Genomic DNA, 9,515 nt, shown 5'->3' on the forward strand with positions numbered 1-9,515 from the left:
ATTTTTCATTTTGTTTTTCAGTTTGTTTTCTCTTTTTCAATTGTTTTTGTGACTTCACATGATCATCAACCTACAGAAAACATAAAATAACAATAGAAATTTAACATAGATAAGTAAAATTGGGTTGCCTCCCAACAAGCGCTTCTTTAATGTCAGTAGCTTGACAGTGGGCTCTCATGGAGCCTCACAGATACTCAGAGCATGATGATGGCCTCTCAACACCAAACTTAGAGTTTGGTTGTGGCCTCTCAACACCAAACTTAGAGTTTGGTTGTGGCCTCCCAACACCAAACTTAGAGTTTGAATGTGGGGGCTTTGTTTGACTTTGTATTGAGAGAAGCTTTTCATGCTTCCTCTCCATGGTTACAGAGAGAGATCCTTGAGCCTTAAACACAAGGGAGTCCTCATTCACTTGAAGGACCAATTCTCCTCTGTCAACATCAATCACAGCTTTTGCTGTGGCTAGGAAGGGTCTGCCAAGGATGATGGATTCATCCATACACTTCCCAGTCTCTAAGATTATGAAATCAGCAGGGATGTAATGGTCTTCAACCTTTTACCAAGACATCCTCTACAAGTCCATAAGCTTGTTTCCTTGAATTGTCTGCCATCTCTAATGAGATTCTTGCAGCTTGCACCTTAAAAATTCCTAGTTTCTCCATTACAGAGAGAGGCATGAGGTTTATGCTTGACTCTAGGTCACACAGAGCCTTTTCAAAGGTCATGGTGCCTATGGTGCAAGGTATTGAAAACTTTCCAGGATCTTGTCTCTTTTGGGGTAATCTCTGCCTAGTCAAGTCATCCAGTTCTTTGGTGAGCAAGGGGGGTTCATCCTCCCAAGTCTCATTACCAAATAACTTGGCATTTAGTTTCATGATTGCTCTAAGGTACTTAGCAACTTGCTCTTCAGTAACATCTTCATCCTCTTCAGAGGAAGAATACTCATCAGGGCTCATGAATGGCAGAAGTAAATTCAATGGAATTTTTATGGTCTCAGTGTGAGCCTCAGATTCCCATGGTTCCTCATGAGGGAACTCCTTGGAGGCCAGTGGATGTCCAGTGAGATCTTTCTTAGTGGAGATCACTGCCTCTTCCTCCTCTCCAGATTCGGCCGTGTGGGTCATGGTGATGGCCTTGCACTCTCCTTTTGGATTCTCTTCTGTATTGCTTGGAAGAGTACTAGGAGGGAGTTCAGTAACTTTCTTACTCACCTGACCCACTTATGCCTCCAAATTTCTAATGGAGGACCTTGTTTCAGTCATGAAACTTTGAGTGGTTTTAATTAGATCAGAGACTACAGTTGCTAATTCATAGTGGCTCTGCTTAGAATTCTCTGTCTGTTGCTGAGAAGATGATGGAAAAGGTTTGCTATTGCTAAACCTGTTTCTTCCACCATTATTGTTATTGAAGCCTTGTTGAGGCCTCTGTTGGTCCTTCTATGAGAGATTTGGATGATTTCTCCATGAAGGATTATAGGTGTTTCCATAGGGTTCTCCCATATAATTCACCTCTTCCATTGCTGGGTTCTCAGGATCATAAGCTTCTTCTTCAGATGAAGCTTCCTTAGTACTGCCTGGTGCAGCTTGCATTCCAGACAAACTTTGAGAAATCATATTGACTTGCTGAGTCAATATTTTATTCTGAGCCAGTATGGCATTCAAAGTATCAATCTCAAGAACTCCTTTATTCTGATTTGTCCCATTATTCACAGGGTTCCTTTCAGAAGTGTACATGAATTGGTTATTTGCAACCATCTCAATGAGTTCCTGAGCTTCTGCAGGCGTCTTCTTCAGATGAAGAGAACCTCCAGCATAGCTATCCAATGACATCTTGGACAGTTCAGACAGACCATCATAGAAGATACCTATGATGCTCCATTCTGAAAGCATGTCAGAAGGGCACCTTCTGATTAATTGCTTGTATCTTTCCCAAGCTTCATAGAGGGATTCACCTTCCTTCTGTCTAAAGGTTTGGACTTCCACTCTAAGCTTACTCAATTTTTGAGGTGGAAAGAACTTTGCCAAGAAGGCATTGACTAGCTTTTTCCAAGAGTTCAGGCTTTCTTTAGGTTGTGAATCCAACCATGTTCTAGCTATGTCTCTTACAGCAAAGGGAAAAAGCATAAGTCTATAGACCTTGGGATCAACCCCATTGGTCTTGACAGTGTCACAGATTTGTAAGAATTCAGCTAAGAACTGATGAGGATCTTCCAATGGAAGTCCATGAAACTTGCAATTCTGTTGCATTAGAGAAACTAATTGAGGCTTAAGCTCAAAGTTGTTTGCTCCAATGGCAGGGATTGAGATGCTTCTCCCATAGAAGTCAGGAGTAGGTGCAGTAAAGTCACCAAGCACCTTCCTTGCATTGTTGACATTGTTGTTATTTTTGGCTGCCATGTCTTTTTCTTGTTTGAAAAGTTCTGTTAGGTCCTCTATAGAGAGTTGTACTTTAGCTTCTCTTAGCTTTCTCTTCAAGGTCCTTTCAGGTTCAGGATCAGCTTCAACAAGAATGCCTTTGTCCTTGCTTCTGCTCATATGAAAAGAGAAGAAGAAAGTATATAATCCTCTATGTCACAGTATAGAGATTCCTTGAAGTGTCAGAGGAAAAGAAGAATAGAAGGAGAAGGTAGAAAGAGAAGAATTCGAACTTATCAAGAGGGATAGAGTTGGAATTGTTGATAGTGGAGGAGTGTTAGTCCTTTAAATAGAAGGATGTGAGAAGAGGGGAAGAATTTTCGAAATTAAAGTAAAAGATTTTGAAATAATTAAAAGAAATTTTGAAAATTTGATTGATGATTTTCGAGAATTAAAGTTGGGAAAGAAATTAAGTGATTTTTGAAAAAGATTTTTGAAATTAGAAATAAAAAAGATATGATTGAAAATTATTTTGAAAAAGATGTGATTAAGAAGATATGATTGAAAAGATATGATTTTTAAAAAGATATGATTGAAAGGATATAATTGAAAAACAATTTAAAAAGATTTGATTTTAAAATTAATGACTTGGCTAATAAGAAATTTAAAAGATATGATTCAGATATTAAACCTTTCTTAACAAGAAAGCAACATACTTGAAATTTTTGAATCAAATCATTAATTGTTAGCAAGTATTTTCGAAAATAGTAAAAAAAATGGAAAGAAATTTATTTTGAAAAGATACGATTGAAAAGATATGATTTGAAAAAGATTTGATTTTGAAAACTTATGAAAACTTGAAAAAAATTTGAATTAAAAACAAAATCTTCCCTCTTATGTCATCCTGGCGTTAAACGCCCAGAATGGTATCCATTCTGGCGTTTAACGCCCAAAATGCTACCCTTTTGGACGTTTAACGCCCAACCAAGTACCTTGGCTGGCGTTTAAACGCCAGTTTTCCTTCTTCACTGGGTGTTTTGAACGCCCAGCTTTTTCTGTGTAATTCCTCTGCTGCATGTTCTGAATCTTCAATTCTCTGTATTATTGACTTGAAAAGACATAATTTTGAAAATTTTTTGGATTTTTAAATGATGAGGAACAATCAAAATGCAATTTAAACATGGAAAACTAAGATCAAATACATAATGCATGCAAGGCACCAAACTTAAAAGTTTGTATACTAAGGACTATAACAATTTGAAAAATGCATGTGAGAAACAACTAAACACACAAAACAAGAGAATTTAAAGATCAGAGCAAGGAAATCATCAAGAACATCTTGAAGATCAATGACGAACATAATGCATGTAATTTTCGAAAATTAGAAGAATAGAGACATGCAATTGACACCAAACTTAAAATTAGACATTAGACTTAAACAAGAAACATAGAATATTTTTTATTTTTTATGGTTTTATAAAATTTTTTTTGTGATTTTTCGAAAATTGAGTGGATTCAAAATTTTTAATAAGAATTCCAGGAATCATTGCAATGCTAGTCTAAGACTCCGGTCTAGGAATTAGACATACCTTACTAGCCAGCCAAGCTTTCAAAGAAAGCTCCGGTCCAAAACACTAGACATGGCCAATGGCCAACCAAGCTTTAGCAGATCATTGCTCACAACAGCAAAATTGATAGAAATCAATAAGCTCTTGTGATGATAAGTTGAAACCTCGGTCCAATAAGATTAGACATGGCTTCACAGCCAGCCATATTTCAACAGATCATCATGAAACTCTAGAATTCATTCTTAAAAACTCTGAAGAACAAATAGAAAAATTTTTTGTATTTTTTAAAAAAAAATTTTGAAAATAAAAAGTAAAAAGCTTAAACATAAAATAAAATTACCTAATCTAAGCAACAAGATGAACCGTCAGTTGTCCAAACTCGAACAATCCCTGGCAACAGCGCCAAAAACTTGGTGCACGAAATTGTGATCATCAATGGCGCCAACAACTTGGTACGCACAATTGTAATCTCAATTTTTTATCACAACTTCGCACAACTAACCAGCAAGTGCACTGGGTCGTCCAAGTAATAAACCTTACGCGAGTAAGGGTCGATCCCACGGAGATTGTCGGCTTGAAGCAAGCTATGGTCATCTTGTAAATCTCAGTCAGGCGGATTCAAATGGTTATGGAGAATTGATAATTAAAATATAAATAAAATATATAATAAAGATAGAGATACTTATGTAATTCATTGGTGAGAATTTCAGATAAGCGTATGAAGATGCTTTGTTCCTCCTGAACCTCTGCTTTCCCATTGCCTTCTTCCAATCATTCATACTCTCTTCCATGGCAAGCTTATGTTGAGTTTCACCGTTGTCAATGGCTACCTCCCGTCCTCTCAGTGAAAATGGTCCTAATGCGCTGTCACCACATCGGCTAATCAGCTGTTGGTTCTCGATCATGTCGGAATAGGATCCATTGATCCTTTTGCGTCTGTCACATGCCCCACACTCGCGAGTTTGAAGCTCGTCACAGTCATCCCATCCCAGATCCTACTCGGAATACCACAGATAAGGTTTAGACTTTTTGGATCTCAAGAATGCTGCCAATTGATTCTCACCTATACCACGAAGACTCTGATTTCATGGAATGGAAGACTCGATTGTCAGGCGAGGCAACCATGCGTCATGAACCAGAAGGCTAAGAGATAAACATTCAAGCTTGATTGCATGTAGAACGGAGGTGGTTGTCAGGCACGCGTTCATAGGGGAGAATGGTGATGAGTGTCACATAATCATCACATTCATCATGTTCTTGGGTACGAATGAATATCTTAGAACAAGAAGTAGGCGTGAATTGAATAGAAAACAGTAGTAATTGCATTAATTCGTGAAGAACAGCAGAGCTCCACACCTTAATCTATGGTGTGTAAAAACTCCACCATTGAAAATACATAAGAACAAAAGGGTCTAGGCATGGCCGTGAGGCCAGCCCCCAAACGTGAAAAGGTCTATCAAAAGTATGAAAATACAATAGCAAAAGGTCCTATTTATAGAAAACTAGTAGCCTAGGGTTACAGAAATAAGTAATTAATGCAGAAATCTTCTTCTGGGCCCATTTGGTGTGTGCTTAGGCTGAGCATTGAAGCTTCCATGTGTAAAGACTTTTCTTGGAGTTAAACGCCAGCTTTTGTGCCAGTTTGGGCGTTTAACTCCAGCTCTTGTGCCAGTTCTGGCGTTTTGACGCCAGAATTCTTAAGCTGACTTGGAACGCCTGTTTGGGCCGTCAAATCTCGGGCAAAATATGGACTATTATATATTGCTGGAAAGCCCAGGATGTCTACTTTCCAACGCAATTGAGAGCGCGCCAATTGGGTTTCTGTAGCTCCAGAAAATTCACTTTGAGTGCAGGGAGGTCAGAATCCAACAGCATCTGTAGTCCTTTTTCAGATTCTGAACCAGATTTTTACTCAGGTCCCTCAATTTCAGCCAGAAAATACCTGAAATCACAAAAAAATACACAAACTCATAGTAAAGTCCAGAAATATGATTTTTATTTAAAAACTAATAAAAACATAATAAAAACTAACTAAGATATACTAAAAACATACTAAAAACAATGCCAAAAAGTGTATAAATTATCCGCTCATCAATTAGCTTGCTTGAATTGTAACAGGTTCAAGAATTTGTTTCTTTGAAATTTGTATGTCTAGCTCCTAATATACTTCTTCAACGCCCACTGCACCATCAAATGATTTGTTCTTATTATCACTAAATCTTCAATGCTTTCAATTTCAGCTTCTATTAAGTTTGCTTTATTAATAACTTCAGACAAGAAGCACACTAATATATTTTCAGCATTTATAAGAAGATCTTTCACTCAGGTTACATTTTTATCATTGATGAATTCTGCATATAACACCAATAAATTCTATTTTCTTTTCTCCCTTGACCCCATCTTCCATCTTCCGACTTTTCTTTACAATTTTCTTAGCTCCTACACTTGATTGTTTGCACCTCTTTCATTCCTTTCAATAGTAATAATTTCTTCCCAAACTTCATTATCCTGTATTTGTTTATCTTCAAAGAGTTTTTGGTTCCTGATTCTCCAAATAATCCAAATTATAGTAAATCATAGATTAATCCACCGTCTTTTTTCGCATCTAACCACAATTTGGCGGCACCATGCCTAAAAAAAACATCTATAATTTTATCAAATTTTACCCAGCAAATTTTTCCTAGGGTTTAGGGTTTAGGGAACCATAAATTGAAATGATGCAACCACATGTATACATGCATCTGAATACTTCAATTCTAATACTACTTAGTCTCATTATTTGCTTAATTTTCGATTCTCTTTCAATTTTATATTTGCTATTCTACGTATCTTTATTTAGTTTCTTATCTCACATGCTGTAGTAGTTCTCATTTAGTGATTTTTGGAAATGACATACTCATTTAGTGCAATGACATGCTTTATAGTTTCTCAAGTAAAAGTTTACCCATAATGAAGTCTGGATTTTTTGTATAATTTGTTCTAACATAATAAAGTTTACCTTTTATCTGTATTTTTTACAACTAATATTGAAATAAAATTAGTGAGGAGTTTATTCTTATCTGTGTTATTATACCCCACTTGAATTTTAGTTGGATATGTTATTTATTGTTTGTAATCTAAAACTGATGAGTGAGTTGTTTCTCTTGGAATCGATAATGTATTTAGGAGTTGGTTGTGTGTGTGTGTGCTTTTTTTTTTTGTTAGTGGTATTTTTATTTTAAAAATTTTTTATGTCGTGCAGGTCACATTGTTAACTTTATTAGAAAACAAGACATTTATTTTAATTTCATTTATGATGCTAAGTTAGTTTCTAATCTTTGAATTATTGATGTTGTATTTCTTATTAGGGATTTAATTCAATAAATTAATAATGTTGATGTTCTGCTTTTTTTTTTCACCATGTTCTCTAGACTGAAACTCTTTATCTCTTATATTTCTACCTGTTAAATGATATATCTTTATTCAGTTAATGTAAAAAAACTATTGTGATTAAAAGTGAAAAATTCTGTAAAATTCTCCCTGGTGTAATATCAATTGATGGTTTCCTTAATTTGTTCTCTTTCCGTGTCTTTGATTTTTTGGGTTTGATATTCTATTCTTTTTTTTTCTCTGTATATTCAGATACTGATTTCTCTATTCCTCTATTGTCACAATGAAGAATTTCACTTGGATGCATCCGATTTTTTGTACAAATTGATAGGAAAAAATTGGTATTCATGGTTAATCCTCAGCCCATTGAGAGTGACACAATATGCCCTGCGTATAATGTTTTTAAAGTTTCTACACATGAGTTTATGTTAAACCTGATTGAACGTGTTGAGAATTGTGTTTTGAATGCAGTTAGTTTAGTTTTCTCTATTGACTTTCAAGATATTTTTTAATAAGTGTTTGTTCACTTTTTTAGTATTATGCGTAACAATGATATTGTCTTCTCTATCAAAACATATATAATTAGTGTGCTATTGTTTCGGCTTCAAATGTGGCTTCTATTGAAGATCCTGTTTCACATATTTCTAATCCAGTATTACCTGCTGTAAGTTTTCATCTCTATGTTGTATTTCTGACCATTATTCCTTGATATCGCGTTTTTTTAGAACTGGTTCTTTATTGCTTAAGTATTTCTTCCTTTATTAAATTTCAGTAAATTTAACAGATTTCATTTTTGTTGTCTTATTTCTTAGCACAAATCTGTTCGTGTGGTGAATGAAATTGTTTGCAACAAGAGATTGGCATCCACATACCGTGATGTACCAAGATCTACAAAGTAAAAACTTGAAGATGCCTTTTCTAGGAGTATAGATGAAACTTGGAATGATAATGAGGAGGCATCATCATCTATGAATATTTAGGATCAGATTCAGTTGTTGCTAATGTGATTTGCCTATAATGTTCAGTTACAATGTGTGATTTAGTTTCTTTGTGTTAAAGATATGGTGTTGTAGTTTTCTTAAATTGGGTTGTTGTAAGTTGGCTGGACTTAGATATTCTGTTAACATTTTACTTGCTGAAGTTCTAAATTCAAATGTTTTCTTTTATTTGAGTAGCCTACAATTTCAGTTGTAACTTTGTTAGTAAAGAGTGGAGTTTATGTTCTAATTAAGAATTTTTAGTATATGACTTGCGGAATTGATGTATGCATTTCTAACAGGTGGTTTGGGAGAAGCAGTTCTCCCAAAGAATTAAGGTAAATATTTTGTCCTTTTTCTTTGGTCTTATATCAATTATATTTGATCATTTGTAATTTATTAGGATTTTTTCGGATATCTTTCATATATATATGAATTAACTATTCTTTTTTCCTTTTTATATTGGTATCCGAGTACACTGATTTCAAAGTGCTATTTGCGGTGGAGTTACTGGAATTGATGGAGTTGGTTGTGTTAGGAGAATTACTTGCATTTGAGATCTTAGGTCAATAAATTAGCGACTTGCGTATGTGTATGAATTTTTCTTTAATTATATTGGTTTTGGTTCTTATTTATATTAATCTTCTTAATTATGTTGTTTATATTTTTATGTTGTATTTGTTGTTGCATAATTTATGAAGTTGAACAAAAAATAATGTTCTGTAAGACAGGATTTCTATAGCCAATTTTAAGATGTGCTCATCAAAATTTATGTTTTGAAAAGCAATGATACTTATGCAAATAATGAAGATTTAAAAAAAATACTTATGTATTAAGTGGTGATAGAGTAAATAAATCTGTTACATTTAGTTAAGAATTGAATAACAAAAATACTTTTTATTAACGTAAAAGTGACAATTCAAGAACATTAAAAAAATAAATCCAAAAAAAAAACAGAAAATTTCAACTCGTAAGTTGCACGGATCTTCTGCTAGTATATATATATATATATATATATATATATATATATATATATATATATATATATATATATATATATATATATATATATATCTTTCTTATACTCCCTTAATGGCCTCGGCCAATTCTTTTTCTTCTTGTTAGTTCACATAATTAATTAATAATCTTTCCGTTTCTTATGTTAGTTACCAAATAGCATTATTTTATGCTTGTCACGCTCATAATCTAACCCATGCTTTGCTATTATATGTGCTTTTGTTTCCTTA

The 9,515-nt window shown here is 34.3% G+C and overlaps 1 non-coding gene across 1 annotated transcript; it reads left to right on the forward strand.

Annotated features, from left to right (window-relative positions):
- The first annotated feature begins 1,883 nt into the window (after positions 1-1,883).
- Positions 1,884-1,991, forward strand: LOC112732170 (small nucleolar RNA R71). The gene has a single exon (XR_003167907.1). It is a non-coding gene; the product is annotated as a small nucleolar RNA R71 (small nucleolar RNA).
- Positions 1,992-9,515: the final 7,524 nt, after the last annotated feature.

Source organism: Arachis hypogaea, chromosome 12 (assembly GCF_003086295.3).
Source record: "Arachis hypogaea cultivar Tifrunner chromosome 12, arahy.Tifrunner.gnm2.J5K5, whole genome shotgun sequence".
NCBI lineage: Eukaryota > Viridiplantae > Streptophyta > Magnoliopsida > Fabales > Fabaceae > Arachis > Arachis hypogaea.